Source organism: Drosophila kikkawai, chromosome X (genome assembly GCF_030179895.1).
Source record: "Drosophila kikkawai strain 14028-0561.14 chromosome X, DkikHiC1v2, whole genome shotgun sequence".
Taxonomy (NCBI): Eukaryota; Metazoa; Arthropoda; class Insecta; order Diptera; family Drosophilidae; genus Drosophila; species Drosophila kikkawai.
Genome location: NC_091733.1, coordinates 673,949 through 686,457, shown reverse-complemented (window position 1 = coordinate 686,457; position 12,509 = coordinate 673,949). Strand labels below are relative to the sequence as shown.

The 12,509-nt window shown below is 36.0% G+C and overlaps 1 long non-coding RNA gene across 1 annotated transcript; it reads left to right on the top strand.

Moving 5' to 3' along the window:
• Positions 1 to 365: 365 nt before the first annotated feature.
• On the top strand, positions 366 to 754 carry LOC138929274 (uncharacterized). The gene is made up of 2 exons (XR_011445691.1): positions 366 to 547; positions 599 to 754. It is a non-coding gene; the product is annotated as an uncharacterized lncRNA (long non-coding RNA).
• The last annotated feature ends 11,755 nt before the right edge of the window (positions 755 to 12,509 follow it).

Sequence of the window (12,509 nt, the reverse complement as noted above, 5' to 3'; positions counted from 1 at the left end):
ACTTGACATATTGAATGCTGTTAAAGTGGCACGCAGTGCAGTATCGAAATCAATGGGATGTAAGAAAAATGTTGTAATTCCACGGGTAATAGCAGTTCCCAAAGTTGGTGGTTTTTTACCATTGGTACCTATTTTAACAGCCCTTAGCGCTGTGGGTAGTTTAGCGTCAGGTAGCGCTGCAATTGTAAAATCAATTAACAATGCAAAGATGGCAAAGGCACAACTTGAGGAAAACCAGAGACATAACAGAAAAATGGAATCTGTATCGTTGGGTAAAGGCTTGTACCTGCAACCATACAAGAAAGGCTATGGCATATCATTTTCAAAAAATAATAATAAACAAAGGCAAACCAATGTCGGATTTATATAACAATCCCAACTCCGGAATGCGAGTGGGAGGCTAGCTCCACTCTTTACTACATTAAACATTTTAATTTTAGCACTGTCACTTGGAACGATGTGGGGGATCTTCCAACTTATACTATTTATAGCAATATTATGGATTTTTCCATCAACATTTTTCACAAACATATCATCAGGGTTTTTCGTAAGTAACAGAACGAGCTCATGTTTACAGTTTAAAACGACTTTCTTATAGTCTTCAGCGAACCCCATCAACATTTTTAAAGGTACAGAAAAACTGAAATGTCCTCCAGAAGGGATATTGTCCCCGCCACTCCACCCCGCATTGCGATAAGCCGCTCCTTCCTGTTGGCCGACTGAGAGAAAGTTCTTAATAGTCGTTGTTATTCCAGTAAAACGCGTCCTATACAATTCACAGCCATTCAACTCATATCTTATTTCATCCAGAAAATAGGCCATACAATTATTTTTGAGCAAACCGCTACCGCCATTTGTACTAGTCGTTCCTGTATTTGAGTCAATAATTTTGCTAAGCGTTCCTTCAAAATGGAGAAAACTTTCACATGGAAGGACATACAAATCTTGGTTTTGCAAACTGATCCGTACTTCATCATTTGCTTTGAAGTTCTGCTGATATGGATAATATGAATGAAACTCTTTTTTAATAATAGATTCATCGTTAGCAGGCTTTTCCTGGACATAAAAGATCTCATTCATTTGAATATTAGTTGATAAACTTTATTTAATATTAAATCCCAACGATTTCAAAATCAATTTATTTTTTAATGTGAGGGCCGGGCGTTGATGTGAAGATGATGGTGCTTTCACTTCAGCTTTAGATTTGATAATGTTATCAAAGGATCGATGAGTACCCCTTTTATTGTAAATAATCATTCTGTCGGTCGTAAGTGGAGACGGATTGATACAGTTTCCCCACGCAAATTAACTAAATCTCCGTCCTGATCAGTTATCCGTATTTCTAGTGTGCTTATTTCTCTGGTGTTCACAGGCAAATAAATCAAATTTCGTGGTGTTATGTTCATTTTATATCCAGGGGGGACATTGATTCCAAATTCATGAAGCACATGATTTGGTTTATTCCCTACATATGACCCGCTTATAATGTTGCATTCCAATCTAACAGAATTTATTTTTAAAATATTGACGGGATTATCCGAGATGTAAACTTCTTTCTCATGTGGTCTTAATTTTCGTTTATTAAATCCGAATAAACGACCAATTGATCGTTCATGATTAAAATATACGGTCTCATTTTTAGTAATAACTTGAACTTGTAAAGTGTTGATATTACACTCTATTTTTATACTGTCTTGAAGCTCATACTCCTTGAGCTTATTAATAATATATTTTGAAATATCATCAAACTCATATGAGCCAATTGGTATTTCAATGACTTTGTTCCCAATATGAAATAAGTTGTTCCCCTTATCAACATTCGGTATAGAATTGAATGTATAAAAATCAATTAGAGCACATTCATAATTACGTTTTAGCTCAATTTGTGGGAAAAAATTCTCGCTAAGTACAGATGTATTCCCATTTAGAGCTATTGTCAATGATGTAGTCATTATGATGCTTGAGTCTGAACTGACTTTATTCACAATAATATTATTATATTTATATTATCATTATTATTTATTCAAGTATAATAAATTGATCGAATCCTTTTCTATATCGTCCAGCTTTCATATCATCGTCTTTAGAGATTACAAGAAATCCAAATTTATCGACCCAACACTTTCGTGAAATTTCCATGAATGTTTCAAAATTCATATCAGAATGAACATGATCTCGATATATGTGACGAAGGTTCATATCGTCCTGCTTAAACATTATAATAAAATTTGCATTATCTCGTATTAAATGTTTTGGAATATGTGTATACGTTTGACATAAATAGAATGAATCAATATTTCTATGTCGCCCCATACAAAAATAATTGCGAATAGCAGTTTGCTTTTCACACGCTACGTCATCAAACACCATGATGGAATTGTTTTTAGCTTCCTCTGGTGACAAAACACTGTCATTCGCTGAAAATGTATAATATCCCATTCCTCGTATTGGTTTTACAAGTTTTTCCAAATACTCATATTTCGGTTGATATAAACTCTTTGAATACACGTATATATTTTCGAATTTCAGGCCGTTTGGGTCCTCGATTAAGGCAATCATCACATTAGTTTTTCCGCAATTGGAGGGACCTACCACCAAAGCTCTGATCGTGTTTGGGAGCAGTGAACTGTGACGCCGATGTTTACTCTCCCCATCACCACCACTTTCAATGTTTTTTACTATGATTTTTTTATTTTGTCTTAATAAACGCATGTTTTAGAGATATGTACTTCATTCAAAGACAACCAGTCGTTAATTGAGGTTGATATAAAATGGGTAAACATTTTTATAATATTACCAGTCATAAATCAAATGTCAAACAGGGTACAGGTCTCATAAATAATTTAATAAACACTCTTCCCTTTGAGGCTCATATACCTGGGTATAATTACTGTGGACCTGGTACGAAGCTAGAGAAACGATTAGCTCGCGGTGATCGGGGGATCAACGGCTTAGACGAAGCTTGTAGGGAACACGATATAGCATATTCAAATACAAAGGATTTGGGGGAACGTCATAAAGCAGACTCGATTTTAATTGATAGGGCTTGGGATCGAGTAAAAGCAGCGGATAGCAGCATTAGTGAGAGGGCTGCATCATATTTTGTTACAAACATGATGAAGCTAAAAAAGAAATTTGGTATGGGAGCAAAGCAACAGAAAAAGAAAGTGGTGAAAAAATCTCTTGCATCAATCATCAAAAAGGCAACCACCGAATTGCGAAAGCATAAGCCACTTGACATATTGAATGCTGTTAAAGTGGCACGCAGTGCAGTATCGAAATCAATGGGATGTAAGAAAAATGTTGTAATTCCACGGGTAATAGCAGTTCCCAAAGTTGGTGGTTTTTTACCATTGGTACCTATTTTAACAGCCCTTAGCGCTGTGGGTAGTTTAGCGTCAGGTAGCGCTGCAATTGTAAAATCAATTAACAATGCAAAGATGGCAAAGGCACAACTTGAGGAAAACCAGAGACATAACAGAAAAATGGAATCTGTATCGTTGGGTAAAGGCTTGTACCTGCAACCATACAAGAAAGGCTATGGCATATCATTTTCAAAAAATAATAATAAACAAAAAAACTATTAAATGAGCTACCCAAGAGAGCACTTTCCAATTTTGATATATTGAAGTTTGCCTTTAAAAATATTCCACATTTTCGGGGGGTTTATATGAGAGATGAGATACCCAAAGTACCACATTATTCCGAGTGTGGAATAATAAATTTAGCAGACTCATCATCAGAAGGAACGCATTGGGTGGCGTATTATAAGAAAGGATCAGACTCGTACTACTTTGACAGTTTTGGTAACTTGCAGCCGCCTTTAGAAATAATTAGATATTTAGGGGAAAAAATAAGATATAATTATCAGCGTTTCCAAAAATTTGGTACTTTTAACTGTGGACATTTATGCCTTAAATTTTTGCTAGACTGTAATTCTTCCCATACCCTTCGTAACCACTTCACATGAAGTGGACACTTTGACCTTTTACAAAGCTAGACGTTCTATCCCTTGAGACCGAATACCATAGTACAAGTGGATAGCAGTGGGAGGAGAAATATGCTCCTTGGCGGGTATAAATTCAGGGACCTCGTCTAGGAAAAATATCATTCAGCCACCAGCATCAGCAGCAACAACAGTAGCAGCAACAGCAGCATCATGAACCAGTTCACCACCACCACCACCAGCTCTACCAGCTCCACCAGCTCTACCAGCTCCACCAGCTCTACCAGCTCCGCCAGCTCCACCGACTCCAACAACGCATCCAGCTCCACCAGCTCTACCAGCTCCACCAGCTCCAACTCAACCGCCTCCAACCTCCCCACTGGGGTCACGCAGGAGGACATCGATGCCCTTTTGAGGGATATTGAGGAAGACCCTCAGATGCAGGCCTTCAACGCCTGCAGAGTGAAAAGGAAGTTTACCTTTCACAAGCTGCCGATGAATATACCGTTTCATATTTATTCGGCCAGGCGGGTGACGGGAAGGTACGGCACCAATATTATGGTGGAACTGGATACAAGGAATGTATTCCTCCCGGAGAGGTTCTCGCGCCTTAGTGATGAGGTAATCCAAAACATTTCTTCAGGGTCGTATTCTCTCCAAAAGCTGAAGGATGGGAACGTTAAAATAGATTTAAGTACAAATTTCAATAAATAATAAAAAAAAATTAAAATTAAAAAAAAATTACAAATTTTTTATTGGGAAAAGGGACTTGGGAAAATTCTTTTTCAGCCTTTATATTTCAATAAATAATAAAAAAAAATTAAAATTAAAAAAAAATTACAAATTTTTTATTGGGAAAAGGGACTTGGGAAAATTCTTTTTCAGCCTTTATATTTCAGTTAAAAAATGAAAACAAAAATAAATAAAAAAAAATTTTTATATATATAAAAAATATTACAAATTTTTATTTGGGAAAGGGGACTTGGGAAATTTATTTTTCAGCCTTTATATTTCAGTTAAAAAATGAAAACAGACCTGGTAAACAGATCAGGTGTGATTATCAGGTCGGTTTATCAGACCTGATACGGTTTATCAGACCTGGTAAACAGATCAGGTCTGATTATCAGGTCGGTTTATCAGACCTGATACGGTTTATCAGACCTGGTAAACAGATCAGGTCTGATTATCAGGTCGGTTTATCAGACCTGATACGGTTTATCAGACCTGATAAACAGATCAGGTCTGATTATCAGGTCGGTTTATCAGACCTGATACGGTTTATCAGACCTGGTAAACAGATCAGGTCTGATTATCAGGTCGGTTTATCAGACCTGATACGGTTTATCAGACCTGATAAACAGATCAGGTCTGATTATCAGGTCGGTTTATCAGACCTGATACGGTTTATCAGACCTGATAAACAGATCAGGTCTGATTATCAGGTCGGTTTATCAGACCTGATACGGTTTATCAGACCTGGTAAACAGATCAGGTCTGATTATCAGGTCGGTTTATCAGACCTGATACGGTTTATCAGACCTGATAAACAGATCAGGTCTGATTATCAGGTCGGTTTATCAGACCTGATACGGTTTATCAGACCTGATAAACAGATCAGGTCTGATTATCAGGTCGGTTTATCAGATTAGGTATATATGATCATGATTTATTATTTATTTCTCAGTGCATACCGGACTCCGAGACAGATATAACCAGTATTGTCCTTTCGATTGAAACATTCTAAAATTTCATCACAATGAACCAAAATATTTTATCACAATTGAATAAAACTCGAAATGCTTTAAAAAAAAAATTTTTAGAGCTAAAACAATTTAAAAGTCAGAATACTATGGGTTTAGAAGAAACATTTAAGCCGATAACTGAACCGCTAAATGAACTTGTCAATCATACCAAAAAAATTGAGTACAATAAACACAAAGAGAACCAATATGATAAAACTAAGATGGAGATTGAAAATAAAACTCCGCATATGAAAAAGAGGAGACTTACATTTTATACTGCGCCTAACAAAAATTCAAATGCTGAAGAAGATGAATACAATCTATCGGATTGGAGGTTGAAAAGTGCTGAAGAAGATGATTATGAGAATACTCGCAATGATAATAGAGATGATGATGATGATGATGATGATCAATTTTACTCCCAACCCGCTATAGACGATGATTTTTCATTCTCACCACCCGATCACCACTTAAATAAATCACCTGCAATATCAAGTCAAACGTCTCTCCACGCAGCAAGTGTATTATCAAGGCAATCCTCCCCCAATTCATCTCCATTGATAGCAACTCAACCTCTGTTTGAAGAGAGCCCGAAAAATTTTAATGTTAGTGAACTGGCACGAGAACGAATTTTGGATAAGACATATGGACCATACAAAAATGAAGCTGGGCAATTAATGTTGGGAAATAACAAAATAAATGTAACCAACAATATAATTGAATTTGATGATGGTCAAAACTGGCGACTCACAAGCGGATTATATTCTCTAATATGTCACCACCTCCCAAATAATTATAGTGCAGATGACCTGGAAATATATCGAGAAATATTAATAAAAACAAATGTGTATCGAAGAAATTTTCAACCAAATGGACAAGTGAAAGGAACGAGAGCATTGAAATATTCGAAAATTATTAAACCACTTTTAGCTAAGGTACCCGTCGCCGAATCTACACCCAAAGGGAAAAAAGAAATAATAAGTGGGTCTGGTTTCATGACACTTGAGATGAATAAGCCTAAGTTCATATACTGGGACGACCCAAACGAATTAGTGGAACGACTTCAGCTCTTAATAGCATCGGAATCAGCAGGCAATCAAAACCACAATAATGAGATTACATCGATAATTGAGGAACTAAGAGAGGCTAAAATTATATTCTAATTAAGTATATAATTATGAAACATTTACAAATAAGATTATAATCATAATGTCCGTTGACAAGTTTGGACGTTTTTTACATGACAAGCAGAACACTAATTTAAAACGATATGAAAAAACTGGGACAGGACTCTTCATAGATACGGATGGAAACTTTAATATTCAGCGAAGGCGCTTAAAAAATGGAGACTTTCCAAAAGAGAATTCGGACTTAGTCATTAAAGAATATGTTGACAAGGCTATACTCGATATAAGAGCATCGCTAATGTCACATCAAGAGGAGTTAATTATTAGTATTCCTGATGTGAGGGCCACCGATATTGAGGATCGTTTAGACAGACTTGAGGTTATTATTTCAAGTATTATTGAAAAAAAAGGATATTCTAAGTAACTTGTGTGAAAATGAGTAGACGGGGTATTATTAATGAATTACATGCTCCTGCACGAAAACATTTTCTACGTCGGAGAGTTATTACAAAGGGAATAAATTGGTTATGGCAGGCTGACTTGGTGGATATGCAAAAGTACTCTCCCACGAATAAGGGATATCGCTACCTTCTTACAGTTATTGACACCTTCTCAAAGTTCGCCTTTGGCGAAGCACTTAAGTCTAAGACTGCTTCACATGTTTCTGAAGCAATGGAAAAAATTTTCAACTCTGGGTATGGAGTACCTAAGCATCTACAAACAGATGACGGGAAAGAGTTTTTTAACATACAATTTAAGTCGTTGATGAATCGTTATGAAATAAATCATTATTCGACATTTAGTACTCTAAAGGCTTCCATTGTGGAACGATTCAACAGGACATTAAAAGAACTAATGTGGAAGGAGTTTTCTTACAATGGGACCTATAAATGGATCGATATGTATCAAGCCTTAATTAACTTTTACAACAATAAAGTACACAGGACTATAAAAATGGCTCCCGTAGAAGTAAACGCCGAGAATGAGAGGCATATCTTGCAAACGGTGTACAATAAAAATTGGTGACAATGTTCGAATTTCAAAATATAAGGGAGTTTTTGAAAAAGGATTTACTCCGAATTGGAATGTTGAAATTTTTACAATATACAAAATTCAAAACACTTATCCGGTAACATACCTATTAAAGGACTTGAATGGAAATCCCGTAAAAGGCGGATTCTATAAGGAAGAGCTGAAAAAAACCCGATTTCCCAACACATATCTAGTTGAAAAGGTACTTAAAAGACAAGGCAAAAGAGCACTCGTACGTTGGTTGGGCTTCCCGAAAAGTGACGACAGCTGGATAAATACATCTGAAATTTTGTAATGAAATAAACATACACATACAACACATTTTATTTTTATTTTTTTATTTTTTTAATTTTTATTTATTTTTAATTTTAACTTTACATTATACATTATATTTTAATCTTAGATCTAAACATTTTGAATAAATTATTTTAGTTTAAAACTTAAATACAATGTTTTATTTACAAATTTGAATTTATATTTTATATCACAAATTCTGGATTTTCTAGTTTAGCTATTTTAATATAATGCCAAATTAAATCTCGTTCATATTCGTCGAGCGCACTGTTTGTTTCCTCCAACTTTCTTTTTAAGTCTTCTCTCTTTCTTTCACTCATTATCGCAAGAGTTTCATTATTTAACCCCCGTGCTCTGTCTGCTAGAGATGAGATACACCCCATAAGTTCCCCTTCTCTTGTCGAATAGTGTCCTATCGCTTTTGTGGCAATTCCGTCTTCACATATTAGCCTCTTGTCATCCTTATTATCTAATGTAATTTTTGTAATTTTGTATGTATTAATTTCATGCCCCCTAGACCGAAACAAATACATGCTATCACTTTCTTGTTGTCCTGTGAACAAACAATTTTTATATTTCTCGAATGTAATTTTCTCCAAGGCACTTCGCTTCACGCCCTTATTTTTTTTGACACATTTTTCGGGCTCGCTACCTGCACTTGACGCTGTATAGGCGTACATCTTAGACCTTAGACCCACAAACTCTGTCATTGGCCTGCCATGCAGCTCATCCTTAAAGTACCCTAAGCGCTTCTTGTTACACTGCGGAAAACCATATTGCCTAGCCAATTCATCAGGGTATTCAGATGTATCAAATTTTAATTGAATATCATCTCGAATGTCCTTATATAAATCCTCTGTCTTTATGGAATAGATAAATGAATCTGTATCCATATAGTTTAATTTCAGTGCATCTTGAAATTTTGGTTTCATATAAGAGTAGTGAAAATCGTACATTTTCCATTTGGATAACTCCAACACTACAAAACCTAGATATGTTGGCTTATCACAAACGTTACGCAACCTATTCATTTGAATTGCGTACATGTTTTCACTAAACTTAGTTGCACTGTGAAAATTTGATTTAGCTATTAGGTCCCTAGCACATAATCTCGGACGCCCACCTTTTGGACCCACAGGTGGAGCTTCCCATTCTGTCACTATCCGAATATCTTTGCGCTTTAAGCTGTTTTCCATTGTTTTACCATAGACGCTGTTGTTTAAAAGCTTATACAAGTCTTTTTCGAAGTTACTTTTAGCCCTAGTCCTGTGTGCAGTGTTAATGTCAATATATTCTTTAAGCCAGGGTTTTTGCTTGAATCGAAGGATATTGTGAATCTTTTCAAGTTTCAATCCATTAAGTAAGCATTGCTGCAAAGTTCTGTAATGCATAATGTATTTATTTTTATCGCAAAGATCCGCTATTAACTTTGCAGTCTTGGATTTTTTTGAAGGACGTCTATTTGCGGGACAGAAATGCAGGTCATTGTGTTGGTCGTGAAGTGCATATGGGTACTTCAAGTCGACCTCTAGAATGTATCCATACTCACTACTTTCAGAAATAGAATTAATATTAAATGATTCTATTTCTGAAGGTTCCATCCATTTAAAATCGCCATAGGGGAGTGGTTCAGACATTGCCCATCCAAATAAATTGTTCGCGTCCACATACATCAAATATTCCGATTCCTTAGTTGGATCGAAATCTTTGAGGTATTTGTGGTTCGCTTTTGTATATCGATGACTACTTTGAACTAAACCCCCCCGAATTCCACTTTGAATAAATGAAATCATGTCTATATCCGATATTAACTCGAGGGATATTTTGGTAGTCTTCAACATCGCATCCCATGAGAAGCCCGGAGTTGTATAATAATGGGCAGGATCGAGTTCGTAGATACCTTTACAGATAGCCCTAAAATTCTGAAAGACATCTGTCAGCAACAAAACGTCTGTCTTCAAATATAGCTCTAAATAATCTCTAAGTGTTTTACACTTGAAGTGGGACCAAACCTGAACTGCATGGAGATAATCAGCTTCAGAACATTCTGAGTCTGTTAATTTGCTGAAAAATGCACTCCTTGGTGGGAGACAAGTTTCCATCAGCTTGCGCTCAGAATCTAAATATTCATAGGGAAATACACCTTTCCTACGAAGCAAACTAAAATCAGTACTATTTGGAAATTGATTTCGAAGAACTTTGAAATCCCCTTCATTTAAAGTTCCTGCAAGGTTGTCTAGGCTAGAGGGCATGAAACGAATAGTATCTAAAAATCTAATTTCTAATTTATTTTTTCCTATAGGAATATATTTTGAAATTGAAATATATACCTCCTTATTCAAGGGAATTATTTTAATTTCACCCTCAATCTGCCCGAGTTCTTTCACAAATAAATGAGCATCGTATTTAGACATATTGTGAAAGAAAACAGGTATGAAATCTCCTGTCTTATACTTTAGGTTACACTCGCTATGTGCAGCCCCTCGAAATTGACCTGTAAAATGACAGTGATCTCTCACTCTATCGTTTCCTAAAACTCCCTTACATATGTGGCAGTTAAGGGCCTCATCGAAATCATAAGCATCCTGTGCACTCATTTGAAGGGGGACTATATAATTCATGTACTTCTCGTAAATAGCAGACATATCAGACGTTAAACTATCTACAAAAGTGCGCCCGACATTTGAACCTGTCTTTGAAACATATTTGTCTAAGGCAGGGTCAAATGAACACTTAATATAATACCCGAAGGCAATCGGAATATGCTTATTTACTATTTGCGTCTTCTCACTTACATCTATCGTTGTGGGCTCGAGTATACACTCGAAGTCGGCATACACAGCAAAGGGTACCTCCAGCTGGCGGTTAATATGGTCGAATTTGATGACATCTCCTTCCTTGGGTGCTTCGCTCACAATGTTGGTGCATCTTTCTGCATGGCGTTGAGCTCTGGCCTCATTTGTTGAGTATGAGAGGCACTTGTTGCAGAACCAACGCCTATCACCGTTTTTTCCCAATTGTGATGATAGAAGTCTGAAAAACAAAAATGTATTTATATGTATAAGTGGATTGACATAAAAATATAATTATTTCATATATATATTTTTTTTTTTGATATATTTATGTTTTTTCTTACCCGGACATATTTTTAATCCACATGTAATGGCCATAATTATCGGGGGTTGGTCCATCGAGGAAAAGCATATTTACGTGGTTCTCCTTCTCCTTTCCATTCGAATATAGTGGGCCGTATACGGTGTCCTTCTCCTCATCATACCCAAACACATTTACACTTATGTGAGGGTTTTGAAGCACGAAATTGTCAATGCTCTTTATTTTCATCGGGAACGTCAACCCAGTAAAATCGATTTTTATATTATTGGTGTGGATAATTGGTGATTTAATATCCACACCATAGGCATTGCACCTTTCTCCTTTCTCTTTTAAGGGGTTAAGTGCTGAGACTATTGCCCACTTGAAGCAGAAAACATCCCTATTCTGCACATTGATGCATGCTCTGCGTTTTTTAAGAGAGGGAGGGAGATCGAAATACTCAGATCCCTTGAGAGGAACACATTGCATCATGTTCAACTCGACCCTAACTATGCGTGTTAGGGTCCATCCACTGTCCTTCTCTTGGAACTCACCCATTTTCGTAATAATGGCTTCAGTGTGGGAATTATATAAATCGGATAAATTTGAGCCAATCGTAAGCAGAGTCATCTTACTCTGAAACGATTTCATTTCCACTTGTGTTTCATGTTCTTTAATTAACATGTATTCTGCAAACAGTTCAAAATTTATTTTTGAAGCTGTGTGGAACGCTAGCACTCTTTCGATATGAGGGAGTAGCGCTTGGCCCGCTTCATTTAGGAATTCAACAGGAATCCTAAGAGCTGCTCCCTCATTTATGAACATATACTGAAGGATGCGTCCCTTGTATCCATCGATGATTTGCTTTACACTCCCATCCAGGGGTCGGGTAGCAAAATATTTGTGCTGCTCCGTCCGCACATGGTTGTGCCATTGAGTTGATAGGGGTAGGTATCGCTGGCAGGAGTTGCAATAAATTGCATTCATGTTGTTGTTGATGATGATGTTGTTGTTGGCGTACATTTTTGTATTTGTTTGTTTTTAAAAACTTTTGGTTTTTTGTTATTAATTTTTTTAAGATTTTTGGTTTTGTTCGTTTTTGATTGTTTTAAAAAACTTTTGGTTTTTGTTATTAATTTTTTTAAGGTTTTTGGTTTTGTTTGTTTTTGATTGTTTTTAAAAACTTTTGGTTTTTTGTTATTAATTTTTTTAAGGTTTTTTTCGATTTTGTGTATTTTGTAAATTATATTTTACAAACTTTTTTACACTTTGCAC